Source organism: Ambystoma mexicanum, chromosome 2q, assembly GCF_040938575.1.
Source record: "Ambystoma mexicanum isolate Mex_15411 chromosome 2q, UKY_AmexF1_1, whole genome shotgun sequence".
In the NCBI taxonomy this organism is placed as follows: domain Eukaryota; kingdom Metazoa; phylum Chordata; class Amphibia; order Caudata; family Ambystomatidae; genus Ambystoma; species Ambystoma mexicanum.
The window spans coordinates 435444819-435458128 of NC_090924.1; positions in this window are offsets into that span (position 1 = coordinate 435444819).

Sequence of the window (13310 nt, forward strand, 5' to 3'; positions counted from 1 at the left end):
TCTCTGGCACGTCCTTCCTCACATGCCGCAGCAGTGACTTGCTGCTGTGCCCTCTCCAGTCCGTCCTCTCCTCGTTCGTGCTGCTTCACCAGACCTGCCGCGAAGTCCACCGGGCGCTGGCCTCCTCCGTCGACCACACCTGCCTTCTTGGTTGCGGTTACCTCTGGTACCGGCCTCCTCCGCTGGCCTTTCCACTTCTCCTGTTGCATGTGTGCGGGCCGCAGTCTCGCTCCTGGTCCGCACCGTCTTCTGATTGGGGTTGTGGGCCGGATGGCGATATGGGTCTTGGCGCCTCGTCGCCAGTTGTTGGGCCCTACCCGCAGGTACCCCTGACACAAAACACAAGACACAGTGCTGGTCACGTCTAATTGCTTTATTCTCCTTGTTACAAGTGACTTCCTTTCCCTTGTCCCCTCCTCTTCCTCCCTCCTCCCGCCTTCCCCTCTGGTGTGTAGATCGTCCCTCTTAAAGAGCCCTGCTCCTTTTCCACGCAACACTGGCTACCCCTCACACGTGACATGCGTGCCGGCCTCACAAGAACATCACACTTGGTCGCTCTTCCTCCCTGTCTCTCATCCTCTCTGCCTCTCCTCTCCCCCTTGAACTTTCTTTGTCCCTTGATTTGCCATCCTTGGCCTCTCCCTGTGACTCTCCTTGTGGCTCAGTCTTCACAGTCACCCACGTCCTAGTTTCATGTTGGACATTTTCCTTTACTTTGCCGCTGTAAGAGATTAAAATAACAACCAAAAAAGCACCAGGCTCTGAAGCGGATTGTTGTACCTATAACTCGCAATGGCTCGCCCACGGCTCCTTAAGTCGATCGTTCTTTATGGAACAGTCAAAGGTCTGCACTTAAAGCGCCCACTCTAGTAAAACGCAATATGTCACACTTCGTTCCTACGCTCTAGCTTCAGAGCGAGCGCGCACCCGAGGCTGTGCTACGGGCCGCTTCCTTTCATGTGCTCATGAAATATTGAGCTTTTGGCGTGGACTGTAAAGCATGTATTAACCGGTCCTGGGAAGTTATGTGATAAACACTGGGCAGGTAATGGGGAACGCGCGCCTTGCCCGTGAGTGGGAAAACGTCCTGTCTGTAGCGTGCTAGTTCACCTTTCTTCCATTGCCATGTTCGCGCGCCTTGGCCGTCTGACTGAACGTGGCAACGTCACAGGTTCACGAGTGGTGCTTTGGCCCAGGGTCTGGCCTATGAGTGGAGTTCAAGGCTTTCAAAGAGGCTGCTGTCTCTGAGAGGCCGGTATAGCCAGGCGTGTAGGTTGCTCTGTAATATTGTGGTGTGTGTGTGTGTGTGTGCGGTGGGGTGACTGTGGCATTTCCCAGCAAGCAATAGGATGTACCCAGCTAAAACGAATATCATGATATGTCAGGAACCCACACATTTTTATATTTTAAATTGAATAATAACTATACTACTACAATTGCTGTTCCTTCATAGCTTACATTGTATTGCTCCACAGGTGCAGGATGCATCTCTCTTATAATTATTCATTCTTCTTGAACCCGTTTGAGGGAAACTGAAAGCAGGTGGTTTGAGGTACCTCTGTACTTGAGGGCATGCTGACATCCACTGCAGGCCATTGGGCCTCATTAGAAGTTTGGCACTTTGGGGGAAAAATGGTGGTCATTCTGTTACCACCACTTTTTTGGTGGTAGCGAAATTACTGCTGTTTTTTCCCGAACCGCCAAATTATACATTTGTAGGTTAAGTGTTGCTGGAGGTAAATTTGCCACTTTACCTCCAAAGAATGGTGGATTTACCACACAGTAAATCAGCTGGTTGGAAATCCTCCAAAAATCCTCATGGAGTCCAATGGACTCCAAAAATGGGGAATTACAACACCCTGCTATCACTTGTAATCCCATGGCAAACCGGCAGGACCAAGTGGCGGTAACTGAAATCAAGTTTGGGAGTAATTTGGCAGATTACTGCCGAATTACCCCAGAATCAGAATGAGGCTCAAGTGTTTGTTCTATTTCAAACTTCAGCAGTGGCTCACTCAAGAAATAGAAAAAAACAAGTTATTTCTATTTCTAGTGCAAGCAAACCCTAGCACCAGAATTTCTGGCACATTTGTAGTTCTGACTTTTCTATTTCGAGTAAGGGTGTCTACAGATGCCAAAAGATGTATTTTTCTATTTCTAATCAGTAATCAGCAATGGAACCACCTCACAGTTCAACAAAGTAAGGATAGAGAAAAGAAGGGAAGTTTGGGGCAGATTACTCCCAATACGAGTTACCAATGATGTGTGGGCTATCAGACTTTAAAATGATGAACTGTGAATATTCCTGGGTCACGTGAGGGGTGGTTCTAACACCCCTAGCCATAATCACATCCTTGAATGCTCCTAGACAGCATTTAGAAAGGGACTCTCTAAACCGCTCACTCCCACCCAACATTCTAGCATCATTTCATTCACTTATCTGTGACAGGAGTGAGCCATTGCTAGTGACATTTCATGAGTGAGCCGAGATACAAATCACCCTGTTGAAGAGGAACACGGTAGACCATTAATCTATGCATGAGGGGTTCTCTTTTCCTAGTGCACATTTGAGAAAATCAACTTCTTAGTGACTCTCACATTTGCAGCAAAAGGGAAATAAAACAGCGCGATGCAAATTGATTTGTCCAGGATGAACTATTTCCTGTTTCCAAGTTGTGCAGTTTATTCAGTAGTCTATATCTCATCCCATGCCGTTTTTAGGTGCACAGCAATGTACAATGCTGCATAGTTCTCTGCATAGTTCTCTTTCAAAAGCTATACTGTGTGCAATACATTTAAAGCATTAAACCACAAAGTAAACTAACCTAACAATATAAACGAATTCTTCATAGAACCACATTAGGCAAACCAAGTATCATTCAGTCTAAAAAGACAACGGAGCACAAAAGAGAGCATGGGCCTCATTCCGAGTAGGGCGGTAAGGGTTAACGGTCACCGGTAACGAGACTGGTGCCGTTAAACCCTTACCGCCCTACTAGGAGTTCCCTTTGCGGGTCCTTCCTTAACGCCAGCTTTTAGCACGGGACATTAAGGACGGGACCCGCAAAGGGACTTTAATGTTAATAACGGTACTGTAGTTTACGGTACCGTTATTAGCGCCCTCCCCATTGAGCCCTATGGGGGCTCAAATGGGAATGGAGAAGGGCCCTGGTGAATGGGGAATCACCGGTCCCTCCAACTTTGGAATGGACCGGTAATTACTCCATTCAACAGGGCGGAATCGGAACGAGTTTGGAGGCAGCCATGCCGCAAATAGCGGCATTGTTACCTCCAAACTCGGAATGAAGCCCCATGTGTCTGCAAAATGTTTATAATGCAATCCAGCAACGTATGTGATTTGCAAATGAAAATATGACATCCTCTACAATACAATTTCAAATACAAGGAAGGGAAACAATGATTTGTTTAAAATGAAATCAGTGAGGTACACTAATATACATTAGTAACTATTTCATAAGTTCACAAACGTGATGACAACAGATACTTCTAAGTATGATTTAGTGATTGATTAGTGTGGTGTGCTCAGATGCATGCAAATATAACGATATACCCTAACATACAGGACACCAATAGTAGCATAGCTCAGTGGGTTCAATGCTGTCTGCAGATATTTGTGTGACCTCTATGTCACAAGTTGGAATCATGTTATGGCCAACATGGTGTTTCAACATCTGAAGTCATTAAAATGATTAGCACTATGCAGGGTAATAATAATATCCATTAATGACATGCACCGAGAAAGACTTTGAGCGCATTCCTAAGTGGAAAGCATTTTGGCACTGTGTGCAAAAGGCTCACTTCCCATAAACTGACATCTACTAGAACCAATGCCTCATATTCATGGGACAATTCGGGACAATAAACCTACTGCCAGAGGCATACATATTCTGTTGCCCAACTAGGAATGCGGGGGCAGCAAGCCACCTTGCTAACAGCAAGTCAGGGGAAACTAGACCCAGTTGGACACGCATACAATTATCCTGCAGGAATAATCTGGTGAAACCAACACATTACTTTTGGGAAGAGGCACAACCTAATCATAATATACCTTCACATCTACTTTCTATTAGAATGGCAAAACAGCTTCTAAGGAAAGAAAGATGTTAACCATACTTTTAAGAATAGCGCATCACACATCCAAGGTAAGTTAGAACTTTTGTAACTGTTCACTATTAGAGTTACAGTTACCAACCAACTCTTTTACAAGTAAGTAACTTTTAAACACTTATTTTCTTTTCTAGGCAAAAGGCCCAATCCCTTGAAAGTCTTTCTCTTATTCTTGGAGCATGAGTGTTCTCAGTGGCAGAAGGGGGGTCACTCGGATCTAGTGTCCAACAGGCAGTGTCAGGATAGGTTCTTAAATAGCAAAAGTCAGAGTTCCTTAGGAAGGCTGAACAAACAGGTGAGTACTTTACTTCTAAGTTAGAAGAGGGTCCAGGGGCTTCGCAGAAGACATCCTAGCAGGATTCTAGCAGTGGGACTGGGTGCACTGGATGAAAGGCCTCCCCATCACAGAAAACACACCACAGCTACAGAAATACTAAGAGACTTAAGGTAAGTACATACCCAAGCCAACACAGTACCTCAGCATTGAAGAAGATTTTGCAGCAGGAAGACTTCAGGATCTGCAGTCAAATTCCCGGTCAGTGGATTCCTTGTCGGCGTGACTCAAAACAAGACCTCATAAAGAACGTTGCAGCAGGGATCAATGGAAAAGGCTCTAGGCAAGGTTTTCCTCATGGCTGAATGCAGTTCTGCGGATTTGGGGCCTATTCAAGGAGCACAGAGAAGACAGAAAATTGTGGTTGAATTCTCGTCGTTTCAAAGGTCTAGCACTCTGTTGAGGGGACTTTTTGGTCTTGATTCGTGTCTCTGGAGATCCACCAGGATGCCCACGAAGTTTCAGCGAGAATCGGAATTCGGAAGACCGCGCACCTTGCAGTGGTTCGAGGTCCCAGGGTATTGAGGTATTGCAGCAATGCAAGATTGCAGCAATACGTGGGATGACTCAAAATACAGGTCTTCTTGAGTGTAGTGGGTCTCACTAGGCTATGGGTCATGGTCGTCTATTAACGGAGTCCCCAGGTCGATTGGAAGAAAGGGCTGAAGCAGGCTCCGGTTAAACAGCCGGCTCTCCAGTCGCTGGAAATCTTTTCAGCCACTTTTCCTTCATCATCCTCTTCGTTTTCAGTTCCAGTGGTTGACCTGTCTACAGCTTCCAGGTTCGCAGTATTTAACAGGAACTACAACACAACTTCTGCATTGTTTCCTTGCATTTTACAAGAAGGGGCGGTCTGGTTGTCCAATCAAACAGTCTGCCCCCTCTGGGATTTGTCCCCATTCAGACAAGGAGGAAGATAAAGGGCTGAGGAGCTTTGGACTTCTCCCTCGCTTCCTGCCCTCACAGACAGACTGGAGCCTGGGCAGGGAGAGGACTCCCGCCGAAGATAAAAATCACACAAAGGAATTTCCTACCCTGGATGTCAGGGGAAGGAACAAGAAAGGAATGAAAGACTAAAATGGCGAAAAAAGAAGACAGGGGCCATTTTGGTAAAAGGAGCACCCTTAGGTGCCTGTACTTCAGCTGTGAACACAGCCCGCTATAAAGGTTCACCAAATTAATACAAGGTATCACTGCCACCAGCCATTGTAGGTACGCTTGTCCCTGTAACAGAATTGTTACAGTTTTAGTGTGAAAGGGGATACATTCTACCTCCCAAGCACTCCACATAAGGTGGGGTGTGGTGGTTTCACAAAGTAAAATGTAAAAGGGATCCAAAGATCCTTTCTAACCCTGGGAACTGTAGTTCTCTCAAGGTTAGCAAAATAAAGTTTAAAGGTGAGCTCATTGTGCAACCCAGTAACAGCAGGCATTTATTGCCAATAAGTTGTTAAAGAGGATAACTTTAAAAAGACACTATGGCGAGTCAATAAAATGACACCCATAAAAAGAATAAAAGATTCTGTGAGTGTGGAAAAAGGTTCTCACTCACAGAGGTATTAAGGAAAATTACCCAACTAGTAAAACAAGAAGTTCTGGGGTTGACCCAGGTCACAAAGATTTACCAGTTCTGTGAAAATATTACCTAACAGAAACATTGTCACTTGACAAGTGTTTGCCTACTGCTGCCAAGTGCAGTTTGCATGGAAATTAATCAGGGTTGGAAGAGCTGTCTGCAGACAAATTGTGAAATTTGCTATTTCTGTAAACGGCTCAGTTTTCTATTATGAAAGTAAAGAACTTCGTTTTGTTAGGCATTCAGTCTGTTGATGCACATTTTGCGATTCAAGTGTGAATTTACACGAACTAAAACATTTTGTATTTTTAAAACAGACATGCAGCTATGTGAAATTTTGCAAAATGTACCCTTTATTCTGCAAGTTAATCAACTGCACAGTGTGACAAAAGAACACAGCAAGCAACTTTGATGTTGGAGCACCAATGTCCTGACTGCTTCTGTGGTGAGCCATTGAACAGCTCACTCTCAACCAAGCAGTTCCTCCCAAACCCATCAGAAGCCTGACAACGCTCCACAATGAAAAGGGTGTAACATCGCACACATCCCATGGAAGCTGCGCCCCTGAGTATAGCTGGGGTGCAGTTAGGCAACAATTCGTGCAGTGGTGGGCCGTACAGGTGGTAACAGGCCTCTGCTCGAGACGAGAGGGCATCGGGTAACTGTAATGAAAGCATTATGACATTACCGCACCCTGTGGGGGGTTATTATTTGAAAGGTTGCTGATGGGGTAAACGGTGTGCAACACGAGTGAGAAACACAATGTGGGGAGCATGACAAAAGGAAAGGAGCTCGGTGAGAGCAGATGAAGAGGGGGCAGCATCAAAAAGGACCTGGTCTGATGTGGAGGGGGGGGGTTGAAGGCAGGCGCGTACAATTCTTCACAGCACATTGGACTCCCAAACAATGCATGCACGACAGAAGACAAGCCTGCCACATTGACAGTGTAACAGGGCCTCTTCGGCAGCCATGTTGGAAGCAGGAGCAAGTTACTAGCCAAGCTAAAAACATAGAAATGAAGGGAACGAGAGAATGTCAGATACTGGGGGAACCAAGTGTGCAGGGTACACAGAAGGCACCAAGGAGGGCAACAAGAGAAACACGCATTGGCAAAGTCAACAGTTTTGACTTTTCTGTAGGCATGGAATACGCACTACCTGCCCATAATTTGGTTAAAAAAACGGCAAATTATGTTAACACCTGTGCATAATATGGCAGTGGTGGCAAATGCCTATCTAATGCCTGTAGAAGGGCAGAACGTATTGGCTTGGTAATGTTTGTTTTAGCAGGATTTCAGTGCAAGGAATAGAGGCAATGACGCACATATTGAGGAAAAAGGAAGTGGTTGATAGCCCACTCCATAAACACATGTTTATCAAACCAGCAGCTGGTTTACAGATCCAACTAAGCCATTGCATATCAGAAGGTTGTTCCAAAGTTTAATTGATATCGTCGTGTAAGCGCAGAGCTAGCTCAAAGAGATCCCATGGAGGTATTTTGGGTGGGGCAGAGCAGGTGGTGAATGGAAATATCCAGAAGGACTAGCATGGCCATGGGAACCATTAATAGGCGGATAAAAATACCAAACAACACCCACAGGCTCTGTGTCCCTCCTGGCACCCCATCTCTCTCCTATCTTCACCTACCATGCCAATAGTTCTGGCTTAAAGGCAGTGCTTACAGTGTTACTTAATATCCAAAACTAAAAACGAGGCAATTGCAAAGCTTAGGGCCAGCTTATGCCAAAGGTGTAAACTGTTTTGTGGGATAGGAGGGGAGATTCCTCCATGAAGATGGGTGCCCCACATCGCAAAACGTGCCGAAGAAGTCGCAATAATAAGCAGATGACGTTGAAGTAGGAGGGAAGGGCAGCCAGTGGACACAGGGGGAGGGAAAGATGGCAGAGGGGTATAGAAAGTAAGCAACAATGGTGCGTTCCATAAAACATCACAAATTGTGTTTTTAGGGCTTTTTCCCAAAATAGCAAAGTTAATTTGCACTTAGGCTCTGTGACAGTCTTTCCGTGGAATGAGAAATCGAGTGGGCATCCAACAAGGGCATGAGACCTAAGTACTGTGTGAGAGGCAGAAGGGGTGGGCAAGAGTTGGCGGTGCATTTTTAAATTTTGGGCAAATAGGTGGGGCTTGTTCCACTTATAAGTCAAACGATGGCATTAGAGTACAGATAGGGAGAAATAGAGCAGGAGGAGGGACACAAAGCGTGTTGTTCGGTTATTTGGCCACCCATTAACTTGACCATGGCATGGCTATGCAAATTCCTAATGCCATTCCCACCCACCGATCCCCGCCCAAAACACCTCCTCATGGGAATTCTTTGAGCTCACTTTATTCAAGTCTTACCATTAACCTTTGCACTGAAGTGCCTACCAGTGTTTTCACAAAGCAGTCTTCTGAGAGTCAATGAGCCGCATTATGAGTCCGGCGGTAGCTGTTCCGGTAAAAACAGCACAGCTGCTGCCAGAGTCATTTTTTTTCTGATGCCCAGCAATGGGGACTTATGGCCCTGGCGGTCAGCATTACGACCCCGGCGGTTCTGGTAATTGCCCCATTGCATGTTAAAAACAAGCATTGGCAAAGCCAACAGTTTTGGCTTGTATCTAAGCACTAGGCATTTGCCAAGATCTGCTATTAGATGGAAGATGCTTGCACCATTTTCTTACCGGCTACCATCAATGGGCATTTAATGCCTACCTAGTGCCTTTCCCATGCCTACACAAAAGCCCAAACTGTTGTTGCCAATGCTTGTTTAAAATGTTAATGGGAGATGTGTTTTTTTGAAAGAGTATCCTGCTTGCGCCCTGGCTAGCCCTAACCAACTTAAAACCCTCTCTGCACCCAAGAGCCTCAAGTTATAGAGATGCAATTCTCCGGCTGACTGAACGCGCACCATGTTGGGGGAATAAAAGAAACACCAATAGAAGCAAGGTGCACGGAATTGGTACCACACAAACAGGAACGTTTTTGGAACATGTGGTTTTGGCAGTCACAGAAGGGCTGATGTTGTATGGTGAGGGGTGTGAAGGGGTGGCTCCAGAAGCATGAATGGAAAACAAACAGGTCTTTATGTGGCCCACTACATCCAACTCTCCCGAAATACCTTCTTGTTAGAGCCCTTCAGTCTACGAGCGCCAACTCTCTGCGAATCAGACTCTTCTCTGAGCATGGGCTCTTCCCATGTCATCCTGGGCACCTTCTCCTCTCCTACTTCCTTCTACACCTGTGGTGTCCCGCAGGGATCTATCCTCTCACTTTAACATCTACCTTGCACACCTGGCACGCATCATCTCCTCCTTCTCCCCCCACTTCCAGTGTGATGCAGATGACACTCAACTCTTTTTGAGACTTCCTGCTGACTCACGCGCACCTTCCTTCATCCCTGACAGCTTGCCTGCCATCCAGGCTTGGTGCTCTTCCAGTGATCTCTGCCTCAATGCCAGCAAAATGGAGATCCTTCCTATTGGGACCCCTGCTCCCTCCTTCTTTCATTCTCTCTGGCCTCCCACTTTGGGCTCTCCCCCCTGCTCCTTCTTCTGAAGTCAGAAACCTTGGAGTCATCTTTGGCTCCTCTTTATCCTCCCTCCCTCACACCTAGGACATTGCCAAGAAGTCCCACGTCCAACTCTTCCTTCTCAAATGAATTCTCCCATGTCTCACTTTCCACCAGAAGCTCAATGTTTTCCGAGCCCTGGTTCTCTCTAGGCTTGACTATTGTAGCAGCCTCCTCCTCAATCTACCTTCTTCCACTATTCGACTCCTTCAGATAATCCAGAATAGAGCAGCAAGACTTATCCTTGGCCTTAATCCCTGTGACTGCATCTCTCCTGCCTTAAAAAGCCTCCATTGGCTCCCAGTTTCTGCAAGAATCAGATTCAAATTCCTCTGCATTATCCACCCTGCATTTGCACCTGCTGGTCAGCAGGCTGATTCCATAGGAATCCATTAGACATTGCCACCTGCAAAGCATAATTTGAAGTTAGCGTTTGCTTTTTTGCCACCTGGAGCATAAAAGGGAAGAAGAAAGGCCCTGTTTGTCTTGTTTTACTCCACCTTGCAAATGTATACATTTGTATGCAGGACATCCAACACCAGGTAAGTGTCAATGGTGGAGATACCCTGAATGCAACTTGCACTTTTAACAAAATGACTGACCCCTAGTGAGAGGTCATTTGGCTTCATGTGAGCTCAGCAGGTAAATAAATAGCACCAGTTTGCTACCATATCTCCAGTGGCGGCTCCTCTAGAAGGGAGAAAGATACCTCCACTTGCTTGAGTGGCAGGCAGCAGAGTTCACTCGGGTGCTTTATTTACACTGTTGACCGTGCTGCCTGACTCTGAGCATGGCCATTTCTCCCTACTATGTATTTTTTTTGTGTTTTTTCCACAAAGTAAGTAGTCTGCAAAATGAGAGGCTGGTGGGGCGTAGGAAGCCAGGCCTCACCACCTCTCATTATTGTGTTAACAGTGTAGACAGTATGCCTATGCATGTGTGTTTGTTTTTATGTATGCCTGCATGCAAGTAATTGACTGAATATTGTATAAATGCATTGGTGAATGAGAGCGTGTATGTTATATGAATGCATATGAAGGAGAGCATGGCATGCCTGCATGTGTGAAGGATGAAAAAGCCACTAAATGTAGGGACGTGGGGAGGATGCTGGTGGCATTGCTTGCTTTAACCTTGATGCCGAGTAAAGAATTCCATGCTGCATGATGTTATTTACTGTGCATCAAGGGTAACACAAACATGATAAGTGCTTTTTCAGGGCTATAATGCCCTACTTTGGTGGCACTAGTGTTCATATACTTTCTTACCGTGGCATGGCATTTTTACTTTACTTTGCATCAAGGGTAAAGAAAATATGATAAGTATTATTATGGAGCTAGTCTGGCCTATTTAGTGGCCCTAGTATGCATATAGTTTCTTACTGTGACGTGGCATTTTTACTGGGGATCACGGTTAAAGCAAAGATAACTGTTATCATGTGGCTAGACTAGTAAACATTGGTGGCGCCAGACTGCTCATATATTATTACTGTGGCATGGCATTTTTTACTGTTCATCAAGGGCAAAGCAAACATGATAAGTGCTAGTATGTGGCTAGGTTGGCCAACTTTGGTGGTGCAAGTCTGCATATACTTTCTTACTGTGGCAGGGCATTCTTTACTGGGCAGCCACGGTAAAGCAAACATAAGTGTCATTATGTGGCTAGACTGGCATCCATTGGTATAGCCAGTCTGGATACATTGTTTTACTGTGGCAAAGCATTTCTTACTGGCTGACTAAGCCAACATGCGTACTTTCTTATGGACATAGACACATCTAGCATGAAAATCATTATTTGTGCTGGCACATATTGTGCGCAAAGGCATTATGAAAATGTGTTGGAACATGGTTCTGTGCACTGCTGGAGGGCTTGCATCGATTGGATTTGGATACCATACAAAACCGATTGCAAACTGAGTGGCTTTTGACCCTATTGTTCACACAAATTGTGCTGTAAAACACACCACTTCGACCCATTATTATTTAAATGTTCTCAGAGGGCATACACCCCAGATCCTCTCCTGGTTGGTTCAGTCACTACGCTCGGTCGCTCCTGCATATTCGGGGGAAATACATTTGTTATTTGTGCCCCTCCAACAACAACAAAATCTCCAGCTGCCAATGTATATCCTGTACTAGTCGGCTAAGAACACATTTGGTTTAGCAGAATATCTAAACACAATGGCACATTAGCCCAAAGTGCAATTTGCCTTTTCACTGGTTTTCTGACCTACTGCCCAATTGTAAAAGAGATTTTGAGAAGCGGAGAGACAGAGTTAGAGAAAGTTGACTCAGGAGAAAGAGCAGGCGAGAGAGACAGAAAGAGGCAGGACAGAGAGATAAGCAGGGGAGTGTGCAGTGGAGAGCCGGAAAGGGAGACAGGAAGAGAGACGGAGACAGAGAGAGAAAGAGAGAGACAGAGGAAAGCGAGAAAGAGGGGTGAGAGTGGTACAGGAGCGCCTGTGGGAAAGATACAGTGAGAACGAAAAAGGAAAAAGAGCGACAGACCATAGGCCTGTGGTCGATAAATGAAATAAGATAGAGAGAGAGCTGGGGAGGAAAGGACACCGTAAGAGAGGGAGGGCAAAGGGTTGTTAGAAAGAGAGGGAGGGCAAAGGGTTGTTAGTAAGAGAGGGAGGGCAAAGGGTTGTTAGTAAGAGAGGGAGGGCAAAGGGTTGTTAGTAAGAGAGGGAGGGCAAAGGGTTGTTAGAAAGAGAGGGAGGGCAAAGGGTTGTTAGAAAGAGAGAGAGGGCAAAGGGTTGTTAGTAAGAGAGAGAGGGCAAAGGGTTGTTAGAAAGAGAGGGAGGGCAAAGGGTTGTTAGTAAGAGAGGGAGGGCAAAGGGTTGTTAGAAAGAGAGGGAGGGCAAAGGGTTGTTAGTAAGAGAGGGAGGGCAAAGGGTTGTTAGTAAGAGAGGGAGGGCAAAGGGTTGTTAGAAAGAGAGGGAGGGCAAAGGGTTGTTAGAAAGAGAGGGAGGGCAAAGGGTTGTTAGTAAGAGAGGGAGGGCAAAGGGTTGTTAGAAAGAGAGGGAGGGCAAAGGGTTGTTAGTAAGAGAGGGAGGGCAAAGGGTTGTTAGAAAGAGAGGGAGGGCAAAGGGTTGTTAGTAAGAGAGGGAGGGCAAAGGGTTGTTAGAAAGAGAGGGAGGGCAAAGGGTTGTTAGAAAGAGAGGGAGGGCAAAGGGTTGTTAGTAAGAGAGGGAGGGCAAAGGGTTGTTAGTAAGAGAGGGAGGGCAAAGGGTTGTTAGTAAGAGAGGGAGGGCAAAGGGTTGTTAGAAAGAGAGGGAGGGCAAAGGGTTGTTAGAAAGAGAGGGAGGGCAAAGGGTTGTTAGTAAGAGAGGGAGGGCAAAGGGTTGTTAGAAAGAGAGGGAGGGCAAAGGGTTGTTAGTAAGAGAGGGAGGGCAAAGGGTTGTTAGAAAGAGAGGGAGGGCAAAGGGTTGTTAGTAAGAGAGGGAGGGCAAAGGGTTGTTAGAAAGAGAGGGAGGGCAAAGGGTTGTTAGAAAGAGAGGGAGGGCAAAGGGTTGTTAGAAAGAGAGGGAGGGCAAAGGGTTGTTAGTAAGAGAGGGAGGGCAAAGGGTTGTTAGTAAGAGAGGGAGGGCAAAGGGTTGTTAGAAAGAGAGGGAGGGCAAAGGGTTGTTAGAAAGAGAGGGAGGGCAAAGGGTTGTTAGTAAGAGAGAGAGGGCAAAGGGTTGTTAGTAAGAGAGGGAGGGCAAAG